The sequence below is a fragment of the Heterodontus francisci genome, chromosome 5, assembly GCF_036365525.1.
Source record: "Heterodontus francisci isolate sHetFra1 chromosome 5, sHetFra1.hap1, whole genome shotgun sequence".
NCBI lineage: Eukaryota > Metazoa > Chordata > Chondrichthyes > Heterodontiformes > Heterodontidae > Heterodontus > Heterodontus francisci.
This window is the reverse complement of record NC_090375.1, coordinates 6,406,426-6,433,636: the sequence shown is the minus strand read 5'-3', so window position 1 is coordinate 6,433,636 and position 27,211 is coordinate 6,406,426. Positions and strand designations below refer to the sequence as shown.

The 27,211-nt window shown below is 46.0% G+C and overlaps 1 protein-coding gene across 3 annotated transcripts in view; it reads left to right on the top strand.

Annotated features, from left to right (window-relative positions):
* The window catches only part of LOC137369700 (anion exchange protein 2-like), a 405,213-nt gene that overhangs the window by 11,081 nt on the left and 366,921 nt on the right, over positions 1–27,211 (top strand). Inside the window, exon 1 of one of the 3 annotated variants that reach the window (XM_068031050.1) lies at positions 84–250. The exons of the other annotated variants lie outside the window; for them this stretch is intronic. The gene's annotated coding sequence lies outside the window, so the exon portion shown is untranslated. Of the gene's footprint in view, positions 1–83; positions 251–27,211 lie in introns of those variants that run through there. 3 annotated transcript variants of the gene reach the window in all.

Sequence of the window (27,211 nt, the reverse complement as noted above, 5' to 3'; positions counted from 1 at the left end):
GGGTTGGGCAAAGGGCATGTTCAGCCTCAGACTTTCAAAAAATAAAAACTGAGGTACCTTATTCACATCCTTGCTGTTGGGATGTCCTAAAACCTAAAATGTGCTGAGGTGTGAACGGAGGCTTCCTATTTCAGCCCCCCTGACAGAAAGTTTATTGTGGGTGCGATTCTCAATTTGGAAGGAGCTGCTCTGCGAAACCTAATCTGAACACTTTCAGGCGATTACGGAATGTGAGGAGCTGTTTGAGCAGGTTTGAGAGACATCCTGACTGTGCAAATAGTGTGAGCTACATTGGTTGGGAATGCTGCAGTTGTTTTTGACACTCTGGTATTGACATAGTTACAATAATGTACAAAAATTACAAGAGAACTCTGGCTCACTTTCTTTCCCACTATTCTTCTCACTTCTCTCATTCTTTCTTATCTCACGTTCACAGAATCTCTGCTCATTCTGGGAGGAAGTTATTTAATGTGCAGCGGGTAGAAAAAAGGGTGTGTTTAGCCTTGGACCTCAAAAAACCAAAGCACCATATTCACATCTTTTCTGTCACGATGTTCGAAAACCAAAAATATGCAGAGCAGGTTTGAGGGGCCGAATGGCCTAATTCTCCTATTTCAGATGTTCTTTCTCATGTCCTTGCTCTTCACAATCACTTCGCTCATACTTTCTTGTCTCACTTTCGCAGAATCGCTTGTCACTCCTCTCCCCTGTGCTCTCTCTCCCTCCCCAGCATGCGTGCTCCCTCCCTCCTTCCTCCAGTGCATGCTCTCCCTCCCTCTCTCTCTTAGTGTCCTCCCTCCCTCTCTCCCTCAGCGTCCTCCCTCCCTCCTCAGCATGCTCGCTCCCCAGCACACTCCCTACCTCTCTCCCCCAGCTTCCTCCCTCCCGCTCCCAGCCTTTCCCCCATCTTCCTCGCTCCCACCTTCGCTCAAGTTTCGACTGTCAGCTGTGGCTCAGTTGGCAGCAGTCTTGCCTCCTCACCGAAGGTTATGGGTTTGTGTTGTGTGGTGCGTCTTTCAGATGATATGTTAAACCAAGGCTGTGTCTGCTTTGTCAGATGGATGTAAAAGATCCCATGACATTACCTGGAAGAAGAGCAGGGGAATTATCCCCGATGTCCTGGTCAATATTTGTCCTTAGTCAGCAAAACAATAAAGCAGATTATCTGGTTATTATCACATTGCTGTTTGTGGGAGCTTGCTGTGCACAAATTGGCAGCCTCGTTTCCTACATTACAACAGTGACTATACTTCAGAAGTATTTCATTGGCTGTAAAGTGTTATTGGACGTCTTGAGATTGTGAAAGATGCTATATAAATGCAAATCTGTCTTTTTTTCTTTCTTTTCCCCCCTCGCTCGGATATTCTCCCCGCACATAGGAACAGCGGGAGGCCATTTAGCCCCTTGGGCTTAATCTGCCAATCATTGCTGACCTACGGCCTAACTTCATATACCAATGCCCTTCCCCCATATCCCTTGATAGCTTTGGTTAACAAAAATCTATTAATCTCAGATTTAAAATTAACAATTGATCTTGCATCAGTTGCTATTTGCAGAAGGGAGTTGCAAACTTCTGTCAACCTTTATGTTTATTTATTTATTTATTTTATTTAGAGATACAGCACTGAAACAGGCCCTTCGGCCCAACAAGTCTGTGCCGACCAAGAACCACCCATTTATACTAACCCTACAGTAATCCCACATTCCCTACCAGCTACCTACACTAGGGACAATTTACAATGGCCAATTTACCTATCACCTGCAAGTCTTTGGCGGTGGGAGGAAACTGGAGCACCCGGCGAAAACCCACGCGGTCACAGGGAGAATTTGCAAACTCCACACAGGCAGTACCCAGAATTGAACCCGGGTCCCCGGAGCTGTGAGGCTGCAGTGCTAACCACTGCGCCAGTGTGCCGCCCCTATGTGTAAACGTGTTTTCTAATTTAACTCCTGAAAGTTCCGTTTCTAATTTTCAGACTATCGAAGAATAGTTACTGTGCAGAAGGAGGCCATTCAGCCCATTGTGTTTGCACCAGCTCTCTGAATAAGCAATTCAGCAAATGCCATTCCCCCTCCCCTTCTTGCCGTAATCCTGCACATTCTTCCTTTTTAAATCAGTCTTAATTCCATTTAGAATGCTTCAATTGAACCTGCCTCCCCCGCATTCTCAGGCAGCACATTCCAGACCTTAACCACTCGCTGCGTGAAAAAGTTTTTTCTCGTGTCAGTTTTGCTGCTTTTGCCAATTCCATTAAATCTGTGCCCTCTCGTTCTCGATCCTTTCACGAGTGGGAATAGTTTCTCCCCATCTACTCTGTCCGGACTCCTCTTATTTTGAATACCTCTATCAAATCTCTTCTCAACCTTCTCTTCAAGGAAAACACTCCCAACTTCTCCAATCTGTGTTCAAAACAGAAGTTCCTCATCCCTGGAACCATTATTGTGAATCTTTTCCATACTCTCTCCAATGCCCTCACATCTTTCCTAAAGTGCGGAGGTTGTACTAGTGTATATAAGTTCAACATAACTTCCTTGCTCTTGTACTCAATGCCTTTATGAAGAAAGCTAGGATACTGTATGTTTTATTAACTGCTCTCTCAACCTCACCTACCACCTTCAATGACTTATGCACATATACACCCAGGTCCCCCTGTTCCTGCATCCCCTTTATGTTATATTGTCTCTCCATGTTCTTCCTATCAAAATGAATTACTTCACATTTCTCTGCATTGAACTTCATCTGCATTTTGTCTGTCATTCCACTGACTTGTCTATGTTCTTTTGAAGTTCTACACTATCCTCCTCACAGTTCACAATGCTTCCAAGTTTCATATCATTCGCAAGCTTTGAAATTGCGCCCTGTACACCAAGGTCTAGGTCGTTAATATATACCAGGAAAAGAAGGGGACATAGGAACATAGGACTTAGGAGCAGGAGTCGGCCATTTGGCTCTTTGAGCCTGCTCCGCCATTCAACAAGATCATGGCTAATCTGGTTGTAGTCTCAACTCCACTTTCCTGTCTGTCCCCCATAACCATTTATTCCCTTGTCTTTCAAAAATCTATCTAACTCATCCTTGAATAACTGCAATGACCCTGTCTCCACTGCTTTCCAGGAAAGAGAATTCCATAGACTAACGACCCTTTGAGAGAAAACATTTCTACTCATCTCTGTCTTAAAAGGGAGACCTCTTATTCTTAAATTGTATCCTCTAGTTCTAGTCTCCCCCACAAGAGGAAACATCCTCTTGGTATCCACTCTATCAAGTCCCCTCAGGATCATGTATGTTTCAATAAAATCACCTCTTATTTTTCTGAGCTCCATTTAGCATGGTGCTTCTCTTCTTTGGCCTCCTTGTCTCGAGAGACAATGGGAAGCGCCTGGAGATGGTCAGTGGTTTGTGAAGCAGCGCCTGGAGTGGCTATAAAGGCCAATACTAGAGTGACAGACTCTTCCACAGGTGCTACAGATAAAATTGGTTGTCGGGGCTGTTACGCAGTTGGCTCTCTCCTTGCGCTTCTGTCTTTTTCCTGCCAACTACTAAGTCTCATCGACTTGCCACACTTTAGCCCCGCCTTTATGGCTGCCCGCCAGCTCTGGCGATAGCTGGCAACTGACTCCCACGACTTGTGATCAGTGTCACAGGACGTCTTTAAAGCGGAGACATGGACAGCCGGTGGGTCTGATACCAGTGACGAGCTCACTGTACAATGTGTCCTTGGGGATCCTGCCATTTTCCATGCGGCTCACATGGCCAAGCCATCTCAAGCGCCGCTGACTCAGTAGTGTGTATAAGCTGGGGATGTTGGCCTCCTTGAGGACTTCTGTGTTGGAAATACGGTCCTGCCACCTGATGCCAAGGATTCTCCGGAGGCAGCGAAGATGGAATGAATTGAGACGTCGCTCTTGGCTGACATACATTGTCCAGGCCTCGCTGCTGTAGAGCAAGGTACTGAGGGCACAGGCTTGATACACTCGGACTTTTGTGTTCCGTGTCAGTGTGCCATTTTCCCACACTCTCTTGGCCAGTCTGGACATAGCAGTGGAAGCCTTTCCCATACACTTGTTTAATTCTGCATCTAGAGACAGGTTACTGGTGATAGTTGAACCTAGGTAGGTGAACTCTTGAACCACTCCCAGAGCCTAGTCGCCGATATTGATGGATGGAGCATTTCTGACATCCTGTCCCATGCTGTTCGTTTTCTTGAGGCTGATGGTTAGGCCAAATTCGTTGCGTGGTGCTAGTGCCACACAATGATGGGTATCCTCAATGTGAAGTCAGTCGGTCCCTTCAGCCAAGTCATTGATATAAATTCTGAATAGCTGAGGCCCCAGCACTGATCCCTGTGGCACTCCACTAGTTACTGCTTGCCAACCTGAAAAATACCCATTTATCCTCACTCTCTGCTTCCTGTTATCCTTTATCCATGCCAATATGCTACCCCCTACACCATGTGCTCCCAACACTGATCCCTGGGGAACTCCACTACAAACCTTCCTCCAGCCCGAAAAATATCCATTAATCACAACTCTCAGTTTCCTGTCACTCAGCCAATTTTGTATCCATGTTGTTACTGTCCTTTTTATTCCATGAGCTATAACTTTGCTCACAAGTCTGTTTGACACTGTATCAAATGCCTTTTGGAAGTCCATGTACATCATCAGCATTGCCCTCATCAACCCTCTCTGTTAACTCCTCAAAAAACTCCAGCAGGTTCGTTAAACAAGCTTTTCCCTTAACAAATCCATGCTGGCATTTCTTAATTAACCCGCAATTGTCCACGTGACCATTAATTTTGTGCAGAATTATTGTTTCTGGAAGTTTCCTAATCACCGAAGTTAAACTGTTTGGCCTGTAGTTGCTGGGCTTGTCCTTACATCCTTTTTTGAATAAGGGTGTAATATTTACAATTCTCCAGTCCCCTTAAACTTCTAAATTCCACAGAATACAACCCTAGTTTATGTAATCTCTCATTATAATTTAACCTTTGGAGTCCAGGTATCATTCTGATAGATTTACACTGCACTCCCTCCAGGGCCAATATAGTCTGCCTAAGTTGTGGTGCACTCCAGGTGTGGTCTAACCGGGGCTTTGTTTAGCAGAAGCAAACCTTCTATCCCACTTTTTTATGCATTTGTGGGGTTTCGGTGACATCGTCATAATGGGGACGTGGTGGCGTAGTGGTAATGTCACTGGACAAGCAATCCAGAGACCCAGGCTAAAACTCTGGGGACAGGGACATGGCAGATGGCGAAATCTGAATTCAATTAATAAAAATCTGGAATTAAAAGCTAGACCAATGGTGACCATGAAACCATTGTCGATTGTTGTAAAAACCCTTCTGGTTCACTAGGAAAGAAATCTGCCCTCCTTACCTGGTCTGGCCTACATGTGACTCCAGACCCACAATGTGGTTGACTCTTAACTGCCCTCCGAAATGGCCCAACAAGCCACTCAGTTCAAGGGCAATTAAGGATGGGCAATAAATGCTGGCCTAGCCAGCGACACCCACATCCCACAAACCAATAATACAAAAATATAGGCAAGGTCAGCATTTATTGTCCATCCCTAATTGTCCTTGCGGAGGTGGTGATGAGCTGCATTATTGATCCATTGCAGTCCATCTGGTGTCGGTACACCCACAGTGCTGTTAGGGAGGGAGTTCCAGGATTTTGACTCAATGACAATGAAGGAATAGTGATATAGTGTGTGGCTTGGAGGGGAACTTGCATGTGGTGGTGTTCCCATCTGCCTCTGCCCATGTCCTTATGGGTGGTAGAGGTCATGAGTTTGGAAGGTGCTATCGAAGGAAGCTTGGCAAGTTACTGCAGTGCATCTTGAATATGGTACACACTGCTGCACTGTGCGCTGGTGATGGAGGAAGTGGATTTTTAAGGTGCCGATCAAGCAGCTGCTTTGTCGAGCTTCTTATGTTGTTGGAGCTGCACCCATCCAGGCATGGGGAGTATTCCTTCACACTCCTGACTTATGTTTTTTAGATGGCGGACAGGGTTTGGCAGTCAGGGGATGGGTTACACGCTGCAGAATTCGCAGCCAGAGTATTTATATGGCTAGTCCAGTTAAGTTTCTGCTCAGTGGTGATGCCCAGAATGTTATAGTGGGTGATTCAGCAATGGTAATGCCATTGAATGTCAAGGGGAGATTCTCTCTTGTTTGAGATCGTCATTGCCTGGCATGTGTGTATCACGGGGAGACAGTGGCGTAGTGGTAATGTCACTGGACTAGTAATCCCGAGACCCAGGCTAATGCCAGAGCCACAGATTCAAATCCCACCATGGCAGCTGGTGGAATTTAAATTCAATGCATTAATAAATTCCATTAATTAAAAGAAAAATTTGGATTTGAAAGCTAGTCTCAGTATTGGCGACCATGAAGCTGCCGGATTGTTGTAAAAACCCATCTGGTTCACTAATGTCCTTTAGGGAAGGAAATCTGCTGTCCTTACCTGGTCTGACCGACATGTGACTCTTAACTGTGGTCTGAAATGGCCTAGCAAACCACTCAGTTGTACAAAACTGCTACACAAAAGTTGAAACAAAGGTTTTGCTAGGGCTCCTTAATACCATACTCTTGTCAAATGCTGCCTTGATGTCAAGGGCAGTCACTCTCACCTCACCTCTTGAGTTCAGCTCTTTTTTCCATTTTTGGACCAAGGCTGTAATGAGGTCAGGAGACAAGTGATCCTGGCGGAAACCAATTTGGCATTAGTGAGCAGGTAAGTGCTGCTTGTTAACACAGAGACGACCCCATCCCTCACTTTGCTGGTAATTGAGCATTGGTAAACTATCTGACAGGGTTACTTTACCATCGAGTATAACCTGTTTGACCCCTGTAGGCACATCCATCAAGGAATCTCTGGTTAGCGTCAGGAGCAGAAACACTGGTTATCCTCTCTTTCTCCTGCCCCTGCCCCTCACCCCCTCTCCTGACCCAGCATAGGGATGCTGAGGCCAAATGTAGCATCTCCCTTTATTCTGCAACTGGACACAGCCCGAGCCCCGGTTAACTGGGTGCAGCCTGGGCACCGGCAAACTGGACATAGCCCGAGCCCCGGTTAACTGGGTGCAGCCTGGGCACCGGAAAACTGGACATAGCCCAAGCCCCGGTTAACTGGGTGCGGCCTGGGCACCGGCAAACTGGACATAGCCCGAACCCCGGTTAACTGGGTGCGGCCTGTGCACCGGCAAACTGGACACAGCCCGAACCCTGGTTAACTGGGTGCAGCCTGGGCACCGGCAAACTGGACATAGCCCGAATCCCGGTTAACTGGGTGCGGCCTGTGCACCGGCAAACTGGACATAGCCCGAACCCCGGTTAACTGGGTGCGGCCTGTGCACCGGCAAACTGGACATAGCCCGAATCCCGGTTAACTGGGTGCAGCCTGGGCACCGGCAAACTGGACACAGCCCGAACCCCGGTTAACTGGGTGCAGCCTGGGCACCGGCAAAATGGGCGCAGCACCGAGCCCCGATTAACTGGGTGCAGCCTGGGCACCGGCAAACTGGACATAGCCTGAATCCCGGTTAACTGGGTGCAGCCTGGGCACCGGCAAAATGGGCGCAGCACCGAGCCCCGGTTAACTTGGTGCGGCCTGGGCACCAGCAAAATGGGCGCAGCACCGAGCCCCGGTTAACTGGGTGCAGCCTGGGCACCGGCAAACTGGACACAGCCCGAACCCCGGTTAACTGGGTGCAGCCTGGGCACCGGCAAACTGGACACAGCCCGAACCCCGGTTAACTGGGTGCAGCCTGGGCACCGGCAAACTGGACATAGCCCGAACCCCGGTTAACTGGGTGCAGCCTGGGCACCGGCAAAATGGGCGCAGCACCGATCCCCGGTTAACTGGGTGCAGCCTGGGCACCGGCAAAATGGGCGCAGCACCGAGCCCCGGATAACTGGGTGCAGCCTGGGCACCGGACAACTGGACATAGCCCAAGCCCCGGTTAACTTGGTGCGGCCTGGGCACCGGCAAACTGGACACAGCCCGAACCCTGGTTAACTGGGTGCAGCCTGGGCACCGGCAAAATGGGCGCAGCACCGAGCCCCGGTTAACTGGGTGCAGCCTGGGCACCGGCAAACTGGACACAGCCCGAAACCCGGTTAACTGGGTGCAGCCTGGGCACCGGCAAACTGGACACAGCCCGAACCCCGGTTAACTGGGTGCAGCCTGGGCAACGGCAAACTGGACACAGCCCGAACCCCGGTTAACTGGGTGCAGCCTGGGCACCGGCAAACTGGACACAGCCCGAACCCCGGTTAACTGGGTGCAGCCTGGGCACCGGCAAACTGGATATAGCCCGAACCCCGGTTAACTGGGTGCGGCCTGTGCAATGGCAAACTGGACATAGCCCGAACCCCGGTTAACTGGGTGCAGCCTGGGCACCGGCAAACTGGACATAGCCCAAGCCCCGGTTAACTGGGTGCGGCCTGGGCACCGGCAAACTGGACATAGCCCAAGCCCCGGTTAACTGGGTGTGGTCTGGGGCCTGGCAAACTGGGTGCAGCCTGAGCTCCGGTTAACTGGGTGCAGCCTGGGCCCCGGCAAACTGGACACAGCCCTGCCCCCCAGCAAACTGGGCACGGCCCCCCGGCCCCGGCAAACTGAGCGCGCCCGCCCCGGCAAACTGGGCGCGGCCTCCGGCCCCGGCAAACTTGGCGCAGTCCCCGGCCAACTGGGCACAGCCCGATCTGTATTTAACACATGTTAAAATCATAATTGCCAAATGTAACATCAACGTCCACTTAAATTTCATATATCTCAGCAGAGACTATTCATTCACAGTGAAGACGTTTGGTTAGTGTGAAGGGACATTGGGTAATGTTGAGTGACCATTGTGGAGTGACTGAATGACCGTGTGGAGGGGAGGAAAAAGAGTGGGATAGCTATAGTGATAGGGGATTCTATCTAAGGGGTACAGATAGGCATTTCTGTGGCTGCAAACGTGACTCCAGGATGGTATGTTGCCTCTCTGGCACTCGGGTCAAGGATGACACGCAGCGGCTGCAGGACATTCTGAAGGGTGGCCTGGTCCAATCTACACCTCCTTTGTTATCTCTTGCCCCACCCCCACCTCACTTGTTTATAATCTGTGACTTTTCTAATATTTGTCAGTTCCGAAGAAGGGTCACTGACCCGAAACGTTAACTCTGCTTCTCTTTCCACAGATGCTGCCAGACCTGCTGAGTGATTCCCGTATTTCTTGTTTTTATTTCAGATTTCCAGTATCCGCAGTATTTTGCTTTTATTTAAGAGTCCATGGGATCCAGGGCAATTTGGCAAATTGGATCCAAAATTGGCTCAGTGGCAGGAGGCAGAGGGTAATGGTCGAGAGTTGTTTTTGCGAGTGGAGGCCTGTGAACAGTGGAGTACCACAGGGATCGGTGCTGGGACCCTTACTGTTTGTAGTGTACATTAATGATTTAGACATGAATATAGGAGGTATGATCAGTAAGTTCGCAGATGACATGAAAATTGGTGGTGTCTTAAATAGTGAGGAGGAAAGCCTTAGATTACAGGACGATATAGATGGGCTGGTAAGATGGGCGGAGCTGTGGCAAATGGAATTTAATCCTGAGAAGTGTGAGGTGATGCATTTTGGGAGGACTAACAAGGCAAGGGAATATACAATGGATGGTAGGACCCTAGGAAGTACAAAGGATCAGAGGGACCTTGGTTACTTGTCCATAGATTACTGAAGGCAGCAGCACAGGTAGATAAGATGGTTAGGAAGGCATATGGGATACTTGCCTTTATTAGCCGAGGCATCGAATATAAGAACAGGGAGGTTATGATGGAACTGTATAAAACGCGAGTTAGGCCACAGCTGGAGTACTATGTACAGTTCTGGTCACCACACTATAGGAAGGATGTGAATGCACTGGAGAGGGTGCAGAGGAGATTCACCAGGATGTTGCCTGGGCTGGAGCATTTCAGCTATGAAGAGAGAGTGAAAAGGCTAGGGTTGTTTTCCTTAGAGCAGAGAAGGCTGAGGGGGGACCTGATTGAGGTATACAAAATTGAGGGCCATTGATAGGTTAGATAGGAAGAAACTTTTTCCCTTAGCGGAGGTGTCAATAACCAGGGGGAATAGATTTAAGGTAAGGGGCAGGAGGTTTCGAGGGGATTTGAGGAAAATTTCTTTCATGCAGCAGGTGGTTGGAATCTGGAACACACTGCCTGAAGAGGTGGTAGAGGCAGGAACCCTCACAACATTTAAGAAATATTTAGATGAGCACTTGAAACACCATAGCATACAAGGCTATGGGCCAAGTGCTATAAAATGGGATTAGAATAGATAGGTGCTTGATGGTTGGCACGGACACGATGGGCCTGTTTCTGTGCTGTATAACGCTACGACTCTATGACACTGGTCTGTGGTGAGTGACCATTGTGGTGTGACATTGGATAGTGTTGAGTGGTTTGAGAGTGGTAACTATTCATGTCCAGTCTTTAGAATTGTCACAGTGTTATAGTTTCTAGATAATGGGGGCTGGAGCCTTCTGGACATTGAAGGGAAGTTTCTGAGCACAGTGTGCAGTACTTCAGTATTAAGCAGCAGATTGAGATGCTGGTTTATGATGTGACCATAGTTATGTGGTTTACAGTGGGAGTGTCTGTAACTATTTTTTATGGTTTATAATGGGAGGATTTGTTTGTGTTCATGTTCACGGGTGATCTGAGTCGCACAACCACTGTCTATGGCTCAAAGTTTCGGATATGCTTGAAAAGGTGAATTGTGTTTGCTGACTGAATTTTTTAAATAAATAGTGAGGTTTAACATTTTAAGAGCTGGACTGAGATTGAGGAGTTACAGTTGGTAGCAGTGGTCTGGGGGCAAAGTGTTAAGCTCCTGGTCCCTAACGATGAGGTGTTTAAAATGATAAGGGAAGTCAATAGAATAGAGTCATAGAGTTATACAGCACAGAAACAAGCCCTTCGGTCCAATGCACCTGCGCTGACCATCAAGCACCTGTCCAATTTAAGCCCATTTTCCAGCACTTGGCCCGTAGCCTTATATGCTATGGTGTTTCAAGTGCTCATCTAAATACTTCTTAAATGTTGTGAGGGTTCCTGCCTCTACCACCCCTTCAGGCAGTGTGTTCCAGATTCCAACCACCCTCTGGGTGAAAAAGTTTTTCCTCAAATCCCCTCTAAACCTCCTGCCCCTTTACCTTAAATCTATGCCCCCTGGTTATTGACCCCTCCACTAAGGGAAAACGTTTCTTCCATTCTATCCTATCAATGCCCCCTCATAATTTTGTACACCTCAATCAGGTCCCCCCTCTACCTTCTCTGCTCTAAGGAAAACAACCCTAGCCTATCCAGTCTCTCTTCATAACTGAAATGCTCCAGTCCAGGCAACATCCTGGTGAATCTCCTCTGCACCCTCTCCAGTGCAATCACTTCCTTCCTATAGTGTGGTGCCCAGAACTGTACACTGTGGCCTAAGTAGCGTTTTATCCAGTTCCATCATAACCACCCTGCTCTTATATTCTATGCCTCAGCTATTAAAGGCAAGTATCCCATATACCTTCCTAACCACCTTATCTACCTGTGCTACTGCCTTCAGTGATCTGTGGACAAGCACCCCAAGGTCCCTCTGACCCTCTGTATTTCCTAGGGTCCTACCATCCATTGTATATTCCCTTGTCTTGTTTGTCCTCCCAAAGTGCATCACCTCACACTTCTCAGGATTAAATTCCATTTGCCACTGCTCCACCCATCTTACCAGCCCATCTATACAAAGAACAAAGAAAATTACAGCACAGGAACAGGCCCTTCGGCCCTCCAAGCCTGCGCTGAACCAGATCCTCTATCTAAACATGTCGCCTATTTTCTAAGGGTCTGTATCTCTTTGCTTCCTGCCAATTCATGTATCTGTCTAGATACATCTTAAAAGACGCTATCGTGCCCGCGTCTACCACCTCCGCTGGCAACGCGTTCCAGGCACCCACCACCCTCTGCGTAAAGAACTTTCCACGCATATCCCCCTAAACTTTTCCCCTCTCACTTTGAACTCGTGACCCCTAGTAATTGAATCCCCCACTCTGGGAAAAAGCTTCTTGCTATCCAGCCTGTCTATACCTCTCATGATTTTGTACACCTCAATCAGGTCCCCCCTCAACCTCCGTCTTTCTAATGAAAATAATCCTAATCTACTCAACCTCTCTTCAGAGCTAACGCCCTCCATACCAGGCAACATCCTGGTGAACCTCCTCTGCACCCTCTCCAAAGCATCTCCATCCTTTTGGTAACGTGGCGACCAGAACTGCACGCAGTATTCCAAATGTGGCCGAACCAAAGTCTTATACAACTGTAACATGACCTGCCAACTATCTCCCTGTAATCTAAGGCTTTCCTCCTCACTATTTACAACACCGCCAATTTTCGTGTCATCTGCGAACTTACTGATCATACCTCCTATATTCACGTCTAAATCATTAATGTACACTACAAACAGCAAGGGTCCCAGCACCAGTCCCTGTGGTACACCACTGGTCACAGGCTTCCACTCGCAAAAACAACCCTTGACCATCACCCTCTGCCTCCTGCCACTACGCCAATTTTGGATCCAATTTGTCAAATTGCCCTGGATCCCATGGGCTCTTACCTTCTTAACCAATCTCCCATGCGGGACGTTATCAAAAGCCTACTGAAGTCCATGTAGACTACATCAACTGCTATCAATAGATAGAAAGAAACTATTTCCTTTGGTAGTGGAGTCCAGAACAAGGTGACATAACCTTAAAATTAGAGTTTAGCCATATAGGGGTAAACAGAGGAAGCACATTTTCACAGAAAGGGGCAGTGGAAATCTAGAACTGTCTTCTCAAAAAGACAGTGGATGTCGGGGATCAATATATTATTAGGTAAAGTATTGAGGGATACAGAACAAAGGTGGGTAGCTGGAGTTAAGGTGCATGATTTGCTTGAATGGTGGAACAGGCTGGAGGGGCTGAATGGCCTCTTTCAAATTCCTATGCAGTCTTGCTTGGGGGTACACATGTGTTGATGTCAGGTGAGGAACCAGACACCTCTGTGGTCACCTCCTAGTGAAGTTGCTTCTTCCTACCTTGGCTCATGCTTGGACGAGCTAGCAGAAAGATAGTTCATCAGGGGTGGAGGTGGCGAGTGTAGAAAGTAGCATTTTAAGACACTCCAATCAAGTACTCTATGTAATGTGTTGCAGAGTTGGCTGTGCACTGAGGGTAATAGTGCTGGGATGCAAGGGGTTCTTCCCTCAACATCCGGAATTACTCGGGTCCATTATCATCTTCCAGCGGAGGGCTGGAAATTTACTCACTTCAGGATTTACATGCTGCTGATTCTTTGCCTGCTGAGTCTCTTGTTTCCTGACTCTCTCCCTCCCAGTTTTTCTTTTCCTCCCTCTCCCTGTATTTTTTTCTCTTTCTCCCCTGTTTCATGTGTTAATTTTCTCCCTCATTATCCCTCCCTCTACTATAATCTATATTAAAAGTGCATGGAAGCCCTGGAGAAGTGTGAGAAAGATTCTCGAGGATGATACCAGAACTGAGAGGTTACAGCTATCAAGAATGATTGAACAGGCTCACGCTTCTATCTTTAAAGAGAAGTCTCAGAGGAGATCTGATTAAGCTGTTTAAAGTTATGAATGGGGTGGACAGGATAGATGTGGGCAAATCCAAAACCAGTGGCTGTAAATACAAGATGGTTACTGATAAATGCAGTAGGAAATGGGGGAAAAATTTCTTTTCTCTGAGTGATTTGAATGTGGAACTCACGATCACAGAGTGCTTGAGGCAGACAGCTTATACAGCTATATTACACAGAATTACAAGAATATACAGTACAGAAACAGGCCATTCGGTCCAACTAGTCTGTGCTGGTGTTTATACTCCACACTGTCAGAAGGAAACTAGGTGAGTGCTTGAGAGAAGAGAGAATAGAAAGATATGCTGAAAGGCTGAGATGAGGCAGATGAAATGGGAGAAGGCTCGTGGAATATATTTGGTTTGAACTGGAATTATCGCATGTTGGGAAGATGGGAGTGGAAGCGAGCATGCAAGGAGCAGCACCAACCTGATGAAGGTACAACACGGAAACAGTGGAAGCAGCATTCTATATACAAAACTAAGTGATCCCACAATACAAAGGATCAGATCAAAGCTCGACAGTCCTGCCACATTGTCATGAATGGCGGTGGGCCATTCAACAGCTAACCGAAGCAGGAAGTCCTTCCTCACAACATTTAAGAAGTATTTAGACGAACACTTGAAATGCCATGGCATACAAGACTACAGGCCAAATGCTGGAATACAGGATTAGAATAGTTAGGTGCTTGATGGTCAGCACAGACACGATGGGCTGAAGGGCCTGTTTCTGTGCTGTATAACTCTGACTCTGTGATTGTCTTGGAAGAGAGATTGGGGAAACTGGGCCTGTATTCTCTAGAGTTTCAAAGAATGAGAGGTGATCTGATTGAAACCTTCAAAATATTTAAAGGGATAGACAGGGTAGATGCAGCTAAGAGGTTTCCCCTGGTTGGGGAATCTAGAACCAGGAGACACAATTTCAAAATAAAGGGGAAGCCACTTAGGACAGAGATTAGGAGAAATTTCTCTACTCAGAGGGTTGTGAATCTTTGGAATTCTCTACCCCAGAGGGCTGTGGAAGCTCAATCATTGAAGCAGAGATTGACAGATTTCTAAGGACAGATGACATAAAGGGATGTGAGAATTGTGTGGGAAAAAGTTATTGAAGTGGATGATCAGCCATGATTGTATTGAATGGTGGAGCAGGCTCGATGGGCTGAATGGCCTACTCCTGCTGCTATGTTCCTCGGTATTTTTTAATCCCAGTGTATGGTTGTGCAGCGGTTCTGGTATTGGACTGGAAACACAGAGATACTGAGTTCACATTGCTCCAGGAAAAGCTGTGAAATTGAATTGAATTAATTTGCTACTCTGTGGGCTGGCAACAGGAAAAAATCACCTGGGTCACTGATGTCCTTGAGGGAACGGAACCTGCCGCCCCTACCCCTGCCTGGTTTGGTCTACATGTGGCTCCAACCTCACAGGACAGCTTTGACAGTAATGTCCTCTGAAGTGGACAAGCAAAGCCTTCAGTTGTCAGGGAAACTAGGGATGGGCAATAAATAAGGCCCTGACAGCCCCGCTGAGAATGAATAAACGCATTTACAGCCTGGAGATTTTTTCACTTGTTTAGAAGTTGTACATTGTGTTCTGATCTACACTGGCACATTTTGGTCATCTCTGTAACTGATTAGATTTCTCACGTTGTTGAGATACCAGCTTCTTGTTTGGATGAATTTTTAATCCCTGGGTGTCTCATTCTTCTTCTCGTTCCTTCTCCCCCCATCCCCGGTTCCCCTCTGCTCACTGATCTCCCTCTCCCCCCGGTCACCCCTCTACCCCCCTACCTCCCGACCCACAGTCCTCCTCTCCCCCCAACCCCAGGTCACCCCTCTCTCTCCTACCCCCAGTCTCACCTCTTCCCCCAGTCCTCCCCCCCCCCCCCCCTTCCCGCCAGTCTCCCCTCTCCCCCAGCCCCCCCCCTCTTTCCCATCGTGCCGTTCTCCCATCTCTCCACCCCATTTCCCTCTTCCCCCTCCTGTTTCCCCCTTCTGCCTCCCCCCGATTCCCTGGCAACCCCTGTGCCCCTTGCACCCCCTAGAACCACTCACCCCATCGACCTTCTGGTCCCCCACCCACACCTCTGCCATACCCCACCTGCAACCCCACCATTCCCACCCATTCCCCACCACAACCCCACCATTCCCCACCACAACCCCACACCAGCACCCATTCCCCACCACAACCCCACCATTCCCACCCATTCCCCACCACAACCCCATCATTCCCATCCATTCCCCACCACAACCCCACCATTCCCCACCACAACCCCACACCAGCACCCATTCCCCACCACAACCCCACCATTCCCATCCATTCCCCACCACAACCCCACCATTCCCACCATTCCCCACCACAACCCCACACCAGCACCCATTCCCCACCACAACCCCACCATTCCCACCCATTCCCCACCACAACCCCACACCAACACCCCCGTCCACCCCCTGTTGTGTTCTGGTTCTTCTGTTCTTTCTCATTTCAATTTTTTCTCTCTCTCCCTCTCTTTCAATCCTCTCTCGCCATTTCTCCCTATGTTTTCTCTTTCCCATTTCCTCTGTCCATGTTATCTATCTCTCATTACGCACATGAGCTCTCTTGCTCCCTTTGCACACTCTTTTTGCTTTGCCACCAATTTTTCTGCCTCTCCTGCTCCCGATCTCTTGCCTTGGTGCTCTGCGTCTCTCTGCCCCCTTTTTCTTATCCCTGCTTACATTCTTGCTGCTCCACCTCTCTCCTTCCTTCCCTTCCTCTTATCCAGCAACCCAGTGTGTTCAGTCAAGCATGCAAAAGTAATTTGAGTCCAATATTTCAATGTACGAGGAGTGATATATTGGGAAGGTTAGTGCTAATTTGCTACTCCTTTCAATAATTGTAATGAAGTGTGTTCCTGGGGTGTGCAGCCAGAGAGTCGCTGTGCACTTGGTATGTTAGCCTGGCGCTGCGCTCAGTGGATAGTCTTCATGTTTCATCCATCTGCGATTAGCTCCCTGAGTTGCAGCAGGATGTGTGAGAGATTTGTTCATCATTAGATTGGCCAAGAGGAAAGCTCGAAGCTGACAGCAGGGCTGCAGGAGCTGCCACACGGAAACACTCAGTTTGACTGCTTTTGATGTTTTTTGGCACCAACATCAAATGTTGCCGTTCAGATGCCTTTCAGCAGCTTTCCGATTGTTAGGAACAGGAGACCATTCAGCTCCTCCTGCCTGTTCCACCATTCTATTCAATCACGGCTGATCTGTACCTCAGTTCCTTCATATCCTTGCAAACTTGATCTTGAAAATTTCTATTGACTTCCAGCATTCACAGTGTTTTGTGAAGTGGTTTCCAGATTTCTGCTATTCTTTGTGTGAAGAAGTGCTTCTTGATTTCATTCCTGGATGGCCTAGCTTTAATTGTGTTCTGGACTAACCCCTCAATTTTCTAAACTCAAGCGAATACAAGCCAAATTATTGCTGTCAGTCATCATTATTTAACCCTTGAAGTCTTGATTCTATTCTGTTATACAATCATTGAGACATTACAGTACAGAAGGAGGCCATTCGGCCCATGATGTCTGTGTCAGCCAAAAAAGTTATCCAGTCAAATCCCACTTTCCAAGTCTTGCACCATAGCCCTGAAGGTTACGGCACTTGAAGTGCATATCCAACTCCTTTTTAAATGTTCTGAGGGTTTCTGCCTTTACCACCCTTTCAGGCACTGAGTTCCAGATCCCCACCACCCTTTGGGAGGCTCTGGCGTAGTTAATATAGGAACATAGGAAATAGGAGCAGGAGTAGGCCATTCGGTCTCTCAAGCCTGCTCTGTCATTCAACTAGATCATGGCTGATCTAGCTCAATGCCATTTTCCTGCACTATCCCCATATCCCTTGATATCTTTAGTATCTAGAAATATATCGATCTGTGACTTGAATATACTCAATGACTCCACTGCCCCTCTGGGGTAGAGAATTCCAAAGATTCACCACCCTTTGAGTGAAGACATTCCTCCTCATCTCAATCTTAAATGGCCTACCTCTCATTCTGAGACTATCCCCAGGTTCTAGACTCCCCAGCCAGGGGGAACATCCTTCCTGCATCTACCCTGTCGAACTCTGTAAGCATTCTGTATGCTTCATCAAGATCACCCCTCATTCGTCTAGAGAATATAGGCCCAGTCTCTTCAATGTCTCCTCATAGAACATTCGCATCATCCCAGTGATCAGTCTGGTGACTTTCATGGGGTACATACGAAAATACGAATTAGGAGCAGGTGTGGGCCATTCGGCCCCTTTGAGCCTGCTCCATCATTTAATAAGATCAAGGTTGATCTGATTGTGGCCTCGACTCCACTTTTCTGCTTGTCCCTGATACCCTTAGACTCCCATGTTAGTCAAGAATTTATCTACCTCTGCCTTAAAAATATTCAATGACCCTGCCTCCACCGCTCTCTAGGGAAGAGAGTTCCAAAGACACTCAACCCCCTGAGAGAAAAAATTTCTCCTCATCTCGGTCATAAATGGGCAATGCCTGTGATGGCAGATGAATTGAACAGATATTTTGCATCTGTCTTCGCTGTAGAGGATACAAATAACATCCCAAAAATAATTATGAATCAGGAAGTGAAAGGGGAATCATGTTTGACTAATTTATTGGAATTCTTTGAGAAAGTAACAAACAACGTGGATAAAGGGAACCTATGGATGTGGTGTACTTGGATTTCCAGAAGGTATTTGACAAGGTGCCACATCGAAGGTTATTGAGGTGTAGGGGGTAACATATTGGTATGCATAGAGGTTTGGCTAGCTAACAGGAAACAGAGTAGGCATAAATGGGTCATTTTCGGGGTGGCAGGGTGTGACAAGTGGAGTGCCACAGGGATCAGTACTGGGGCCTCAACTATTTATAATCTATATCAATGACTTGGATGAAGGGACCGAAGGTATGGTTGCTAAATTTGCTTATGACACAAAGATAAATAGGAAAGTAAGTTGTGAAGAGGACATAATGAGTCTGCCAAGGGATTTAGATAGATTAAGTGAGTGGGCAAAAATTTGGCAAATGGAGTATAATGTGGAAAAATGTGAACTTATCACATTTGGGCGGCACAGTGGTGCAGTGGTTAGCACCGCAGCCTCACAGCTCCAGCGACCCGGGTTCGATTCCGGGTACTGCCTGTGTGGAGTTTGCAAGTTCTCCCTGTGTCTGCGTGGGTTTCCTCCGGGTGCTCCGGTTTCCTCCCACAGCCAAAAGACTTGCAGGTTGATAGGTAAATTGGCCATTATAAATTGCCCCGAGTATAGGTAGGTGGTAGGGGAATATAGGGACAGGTGGGGATGTGGTAGGAATATGGGATAAGTGTAGGATTAGTATAAAATGGGTGGTTAATGGTCGGCACAGACTCGGTGGGCCGAAGGGCCTGTTTCAGTGCTGTATCTCTAAATTATCCACTTTGGCAAGAAGAATATATAATGGCAGGTATATCCTTCCTTGGGTAAGGACACCAAAACTGTACACAATACTCCAGTTGCAGTCTCACCAAGGCTCTATACAATTGCAGCAAAACCTCTACTCCTGTACTCAAATCCTCTTGCAATAAAGACCAACAAACCATTTGCTTCCTAATTGCTTGCTGCACCTGCATGTTAGCTTTCAGTGGCTTAGGAGCAAGGACATGGGAATAGTAATCCAGAGGCCCAGGCTAATGCTCTGTGGACACTGGTTCAATTCATGGTAGCTGATGGAATTTAAATTCAATTAATTAATAAAAATCTGGAATTGAAAGCTAGTCTCAGTAATAATGCCATAAAACCGTGAAATCGATTGTCATAAAAACCCATATGGTTCACTAATGTCCTTTAGGGAAGGGAATCTGTCATCCTGCATGTGACTCTAGACCCAGAGCGATGTTGACTCTTAACTGCCCTCTGAAATAGCCTAGCATGCCACTTAGTTCAAGGACAATTAGGGATGGGCAACAAGTGCTGGTCTAGCCAGCGACACCCATATCCCATGAAAGAATAAAAAAAACTGCCTTCTAATCCGTCTCTAAATTTATTTAAATCTATGCCCCCTGGTTATTGACCTCTCTGCTAAGGGAAATAGGTCCTTCCTATACATTCTATCAATCAAAATTTTATACACCAATTAAATCTTCCCTCGGCTTCATCTTCCAAAGAAAACAGCCCCAGCCTATCCAGTCTTTCCTTACAGCTAAAATTCTCAATTTCTGGCAACATCCTTCTAAATCTCTTCTGTGCGCTCTCTTTTGTGATCACATTCTTCCTGTAATGTGGTGACCAGAACTGTACGCAGTACTCTAGCTGCACTTTAAATAGTGTTTTATACAGTTCTAGCATAACCTTCTACTGCTCTTCTACTCTTGGCCTTGGCTAATAAAGGCAAGTATCCTGTACGCCTCTTGACCACCTTATCTACCTGTCATGCTACCTTCAGGGATCTATGGACATGCACTCCAGGGCCCCTCTCTACTTCTACACTTCTCAGAATCCTACCTTGCCTTTTTGTCCTCCCCAAATGCATTACCTCACACTTCTCTGAATTGAATTCCATTTGCCACTTTTCTGCCCATTCCTGACCAGTCCGTTGATATCTTCCTGCAGGTTACAGCTTTTTTCCTCACTATCAACTGCACAACCAATTTTCATATCAGCTACAAACTTCTTAATCATGCCCCCTATGTTTAAGTCTGCAGTTGAAGATTTACAGGGGACACAAAAAGAAAAGGCGTACAAAAATGCAAAAAAAGCACAGATCCTAGCGAATGGGGAAGATACAAAGAACAGCAAGGGGTGACAAAACAGGTAATAAGCACTACAAAGAGGCAGTATGAAAAGAAACTTTTAAGGGATATCAAAATCAACAGAAAGTTTTTACAAATTAGGAAAAAGTGTGATCAGGAGAAATGTGGCTCCCTTGAAAACTGATATTGATGGTACTGTCAATGAAAATTCAAAATTGGCAAACATGCTGAATAATTACTTTGCGTCAATATTTACAGTGGAAGAAGAGGCCAGCATACCAGACATCCTGAGGAAACTCATTAAATCAGGGTCAGTCAAGTTAAGGAAGCAAAATAACAATAATGAAGAAAATAATGGCACTAAAGAGTAACAAATCCACAGGATCAGAAGGTTTCCATCCCAGGGTTTTAAAAGAAGTAGGTGAGAACATTGCAGGTGCCTGAACTATAATTTTCCAAATTCTCTCAATTTCCCCCTTTCTGTTGGAAAATTGTGCATGTCATTCCACTATTTAAGAAAGGTGAGAGGGGGAAGCCAGGGAATTATAGACCAGTTAGCCTAAAATCTGTTGTTGGGAAATTACTGGAGTCTATAATTAAGGATAGGGTGACTGAACGCATTGAAAATTTTCAGCTTTATCAGAGAGAGCATGGATCTGCAAAGCGTGGGTCATACCTGACAAATCTGATTGAATGTTTTGTAGAGATGTCTATAGTAGTGGACAGAGGAATGTTGATGGATGCTACTTATATGGATCTCAAGAAGGCATTTGATAAAATGCGTTATAAGAGACTGTTAGCTAAACTTGAAGCTCATGGAATTGAAGACAAATTATTGACCTGGTTAAGAAATTACCTGAACGGCAGGAGACAGAGTAGGGACAATGGGCAGGTACTCTAATTGGCAGGAAGTGACCACTAGTGTCCCAAGGATCTGTGTTGAGGTCTCACAATTCATTATATTTATTAATCACTTAGATGATGGGATAGAAGGCCACATATCCAGATTAGCTGTTGATACAAGGATGGATGACATTGTAAGCAGTGTAGATGGGGTGTTATAAACATTGAGAATCACCCCATGTCTTAGTATTACTGTTGGATGCATTCAGGGAAAAGGCTGCAATCCCTTAGATCGGTTCATGAACTCGTTCGTGTCTTTCTGTATAAGAACTTTTAATAGGAGCCTGATGAATGGATGCGGATATGCACTCATGATGGGATTCATTGATTATTTTAATCTACTGGAATTAGTTTTTAAGCATATATTTTAATCAAGTTAAACTTTTTGTGATAAGGTAATTTTCTTTTTATTATTCATATGTGATTTTCATGAATGAGCAATGTACCTTAAACGAATTTCCGTATGAATAAAATTGAAATGGAAGTGTAACATTTGTTACGAGGGTTTTCATTTTTTGTTAAATCTTGAGAATCTATATTTTAAAACTGAAGAGGCTGAACTTTGTGTTTTTTTTTAATAAAAGGAAGATCAATAGAAGGTTCCTGGTTTTGGCTCGTAAACAAGTACTGGAAAGCATGTGATTTCAAGTAAACTCAGCAGAGGTGTTCTAACCTGAAGGGACAGATATTTACAGGGAAATGATAGACCATGATTTATAGCTGTCACAGGATTGCTGATGAACTGTTTTAGTTTCATTTTGAACTCTTAAAGCCAGTTGGTTTGGCTAAAAACAGGCAGTTGGAGTTTGCTTATTGACCTGCCAGGAGAACAGAAGATCCAGCCAGCTCATCTTTCTCTTGAAAAGCAAATCCTGTGTCGTGTGTTTACTATTGCCTCCCAGTATTTGAAGAAATCCTGAATGTTTGCAGAAGCCTTGCATGTTTGAAAGAACTTTGCATTGAATGTGAGAATTGAAACCTTTGTTGCTGCACACCTGATGTAAAACCAATGTGAAGCCTTCTGTAGCTGCATCTCTTGAAAGCCAACCCAATGTTCACCAACATCGCCTGGAATTTCTTGTACTAGGAAGATTCCTAGTTGCAGTCACTTATTCACCTTTGGGACACCTCACCAAAACAAAGGACTTCCATAACTTTTCTTCAGTCTAAGTCTTTTTTATTCCTTCTATCTCTACGTAACAGCTGTAAACAAAAATCCCTTTTTTTCCCTGTTAACCGGTTGTGTATGTGTGTGAGGACTAGGATAAAGATAAGGGGCTTTAATATTTCAATTCGCGTGTATGTTTTCTTCATTATTGGTTAAGACTTGGTTTATAATCAAATAATTCTCTTTTATTTATGAAAGAAACCTGGTTGGTGTGCTTTATTCTGGGGAAAAGTGGAGCATATGATTGATTGTTTTGGTAAATGGGAAAATTTAAATATATGTTGTGACCTGTGGAGAAGTGGGACTGAATTAACAGTGCACTCCTCCTGCCTTGGTTGTAACATATTACAAAGAAATATTGGTAGGTTGGATGGGAGCCAGGATTTAACATTGGAGAGGGAAAACAAGGTGCACAAAGAAATGGAAGAGACAGATAGCACTAGAATAAGAAATAGTTATTATGTGGGGTCAGAGTAAGAGGGAATGCAATGAGATCTAAATTAGGTTTACAGTGCATGTATGTGAATGCATGGAGCATGGTAAATAAGGTTGATGAGCTGCAGGCACAGATAGCCACATGGGAATATGCTGTCTTGGCGATAATGGAGACCTGGCTCAAAAAAAGGCAGGGCTGGGTATAAAATATTTCTGGATATAAGTGTTCAGGAAAGATAGGGAAGGAAAGAAAGGAGGAGGGTTAGCAGTATTGATTAAAGAGAATATTTACAGTGCTGGAGAGAGAGGATGGCTGAGAGGAGTCAAGGACAAAATCTGTTTGGTTAGAGCTAAATCAATAGAGTTACTATTACATTACTGGGAGTATTCTATAGGCCACCAATTAGTGGGAAAGATTTAGAGGAACAAATTTGCAAAGAAATGTCAGGTGCAAAAACTACTGAGTAGTTATAATGTAGCACTTCATTATCTGAATATAGACTGTGATATAAATAGTGCAAATAATGTAATGGTAGGGAATATGGGATTAATGTAGGATTAGTATAAATGGGTGGTTGTTGGTCGGCACAGACTTGGTGGGCCGAAGAGCCTGCTTCAGTGCTGTATCTCTCTATGACTCTATGGCAGAGGGGGAGAAGAGTTTATGAAGTCTGTTAAGAATGAAGTGGGATAAGTGGATCAAGTGTCACTACAAAAAATGAGAAAATGCTGAAGCATTCGCAAGCATCTTCAACCAGAGGTGCCGAGTGGATGATCCATCTCGGCTCCTCCTGAGGTCCCCAGCAACACAGTTGCCAGTCTTCAGCCAATCCGATTCACTCCATGTGATATCAAGAAACGGCTGAAGGCACTGGATACTGCAAAGGCTATGCATCCTGGCAACATCCTGGCGATAGTACTGAAGACTTGTGTTGCAGAGCCATCCGCACCCCTAGCCAAGCTGTTCCAGTACAGCTACAACACTGGCATCCACCCAGCAATGTAGAAAATTGTGCAGGTATGTCCTAACCACAAAAAGCAGGACAAGTCCAACCTGGCCAATTACCGCCCCATCAGTCTACTCTCTATCATCAGCAAAGTGATGGAAGGTGTTGTCGACAGTGCTATCAAGTGGCACTTAAACAGCAATACCGTGCTCACCAATGCTCAGTTTGGGTTCTGCCAGGGCCACTCAGCTCCTGACCTCATTACAACCTTGGTTCAAACATGGACGAATGAGTTGAACTCGAGGTGCGGCAAGAGTGATTGCCCGGGATATCAAGGCAGCATTTGACTGAGTGTGGCATTCATGAGCCCCAGCAAAACTGAAGTCAATGGGAGTTTAGGGGGAAATCTCTCCACTGGTTGGAGTCATACCTAGCACAAAGGAAGATGATTGTGGTTCTTTGAGGTCAATCATCTCAGCCCCAGGGCATCACTGCAGGCGTTTCTCAGGGTAAAGTCTTAGGCTCGACCATCTTCAGTTGCTTCATCAATGACCTCCTCGCATAGGTCAGAAATGGGGATGTTCCCGGATGATTGTATGATGGTTGGCACCATTCGCATCTCCTCAGGTATTGAAGCAGTTCATGTTCATATGCAGCAAGACCTGGGCACTTTCAGGCTTGGGCTGATAAGTTGAAAGTAACAGTTGTGCCATACAAGTGCCAGGCAATGACCATCTCAAGCAAGAGAGAATCTAACTATCTCTCCTTGATGTTCAATGGCTTTACTATCGCTGAATTCCCCAGTATCCACATCCTGAGGGTTACCATTGATCAGAAACTGAACTGGATCAGCCACATAAATACTGTGGCTACAAGAGCATGTCAGAGGCTGGGAAATCTGCAGCGAGTAACTCACCTCCTGACTCCCCAAAGCCTGTCCACCATCTACAAGGCACAAGGAGTGTGACGGAATACTCTCCACTTGCCTGGATGGGTGCAGCTCCAACAACACTCAAGAAGCTCGACACCATCCAGGACAAAGCAGCCTGCCTGATTGGAACCACAATGTCTATAGATATTTAAAAAAGAAAAGAGTTAACAAAGGGAGCGTTGGTCCTATAGAAAGTGAGTCTGGTGAATTAATAATGGAAAATAAGGAGATGGCAGATGAATCGAGCACGTATTTTGCATCGGTCCTCACTACAGAGGATACAAGTAACATCCCAGAAGTAGCCGTAAAACAAGAAATGGAAGGGAGGGAGGAACACACGAAATAGGAGCAGAAGTAGGCGCTTCTGTGGGCGGCACAGTGGCGCAGTGGTTAGCACCGCAGCCTCACAGCTCTAGGGACCCGGGTTCGATTCTGGGTACTGGCTGTGCGGAGTTTGCAAGTTCTCCCTGTGTCGGCGTGGGTTTTCGCCGGGTGCTCCGGTTTCCTCCCACCTCCAAAAGACTTGCAGGTGATAGGTAAATTGGCTGTTGTAAATTGCCCCTAGTGTAGGTAGGGAATATGGGATTACTGTAAGGTTAGTATAAATGGGTGGTTGTTGGTCGGCACAGACTCGGTGGGCCGAAGGGCCTGTTTCAGTGCTGTATCTCTAAATAAAAAAAAAATAAAAATTAAAAAAAAATAAAGTAGACCATAAGGCCCATCGAGACTGCTCGCCATTCAGTACGATTATGGCTGATCTTAGAGCCATAGAGTTATACAGCACAGAAACAGGCCCTACGGTCCATCGTGTCTGTGCTGGCCATCAAGCACCTATCTATTCTAATCCTATTTTCCAGCACTTGGCCTTTAGCCTTGTATGCTATGGTGTTTCAAGTGCTCATCTAAATACTTCTTAAATGTTGTGAGGGTTCCTGCCTCTACCACCCCTACAGGCAGTGTGTTCCACATTCCAACCACCCTCTGGGTGAAAAATGTTTTCCTCAAATCCCCTCTAAACCTCCTGTCCCTTACTTTAAATCTATGCCTCCTTATTATTGACCCCTCCGCTAAGGGAAAATGTTTCTTCCTATCTATCCTATCAATGCCCCTCATAATTTTGTACACCTCAATCATGTCCCCCCTCAGCCTTCTCTGCTCTAAGGAAAACAACCCTAGCCTTTTCATCTCTCTTCATAACTGAAATGCTCCAGCCCAGGCAACATCCTGGTGAATCTCCTCTGCACCCTCTCCAGTGCAATCACATCCTTCCTATAGTGTGGTAACCGGAACTGTACACAATACTCCAGCTGTGGCCTAACTAGCGTTTTATACAGCTGGCCTTTAATTACATCTTGGCCTTTAATTCCACTTTACTGCATGCTTCCCATATCTCTTGATTCCCTGCCAGACCAAAAATCTATCTGTACAAGAACGCAAGAAGGGAGGGAGGAACTCTAGAAAATTGCAATCACCAGGGAAGTGGTGCTGAGCAAATTGGTGGAGCTCTGGGCTGACTAGCCCCGGGCTCTGATGGACTTCACCCTCGGCTCTTAAAAGAAGTGGTTAGTGAGATAGTTGATGTGTTGGTTTTAATTTTCCAAAATTCCCTAGATTTGGGGAAGGTTCTATGAAAATGGAAAATAGCGAATGTAACTCCTTTATTCAAAAACGGAGGGAGACAGAAAGCAGGAAACTACAGGCCAGTTAGCTTAACATCTGTCATAGGGAGAATGTTAGAAGCTATTATTAAATACATCATAGGGCATTTAGAAAAATTCAAAGTCATCAGGCAGAGTCAGCATGGTTCTGTGAAAGGCAAATCATTTTTAACCAATTTGTTGGAGTTCTTTGAAGAAGTAACATGTGTTGTGGATAAAGGGAAACTGGTGGCTGTATTGTACTTAGATTTCCAGAAGGCATTTGATAAGGTGCCACATCAAAGGTTATTGCAGAAAATAAAAGCTCATGGTGTAGGGGGTAACAATTGGCATGGATAGAAGATTGGCTAGCTAACAGGAAACAGAGAGTAGGCATAAATGGGTCATTTTCTGGTTATCAAGATGTAACAAGTGTGCCACAAGGATCTGTGCTGGGGCCTCAACTTTTTACAATTTATATAAATGACTTGGATGAAGGGACTGAAGGTATGGTCGCTAAATTTGCTGATGACACAAAAATAGGTAGGAAAGTAACTTGTGAAAAGGACTTGAGGCTACCAAGGGATAGGTTAAATGAGTGGGCAAAGATCTGGCAGATGGAGTATAATGTGGGAAAATGAGAAATTGTCCACTTTGGCAAGAAGAATAACAAATATGCATATTATCTAATTGGTGAGAGATGTCGCAGTCCGCACTGTGGAAGTCGCGTGTGATTTGAACACTGTTTAAGGAGGCTCGCCTTGTGATGATGAGGTCCAGCTGGTGCCAACGAC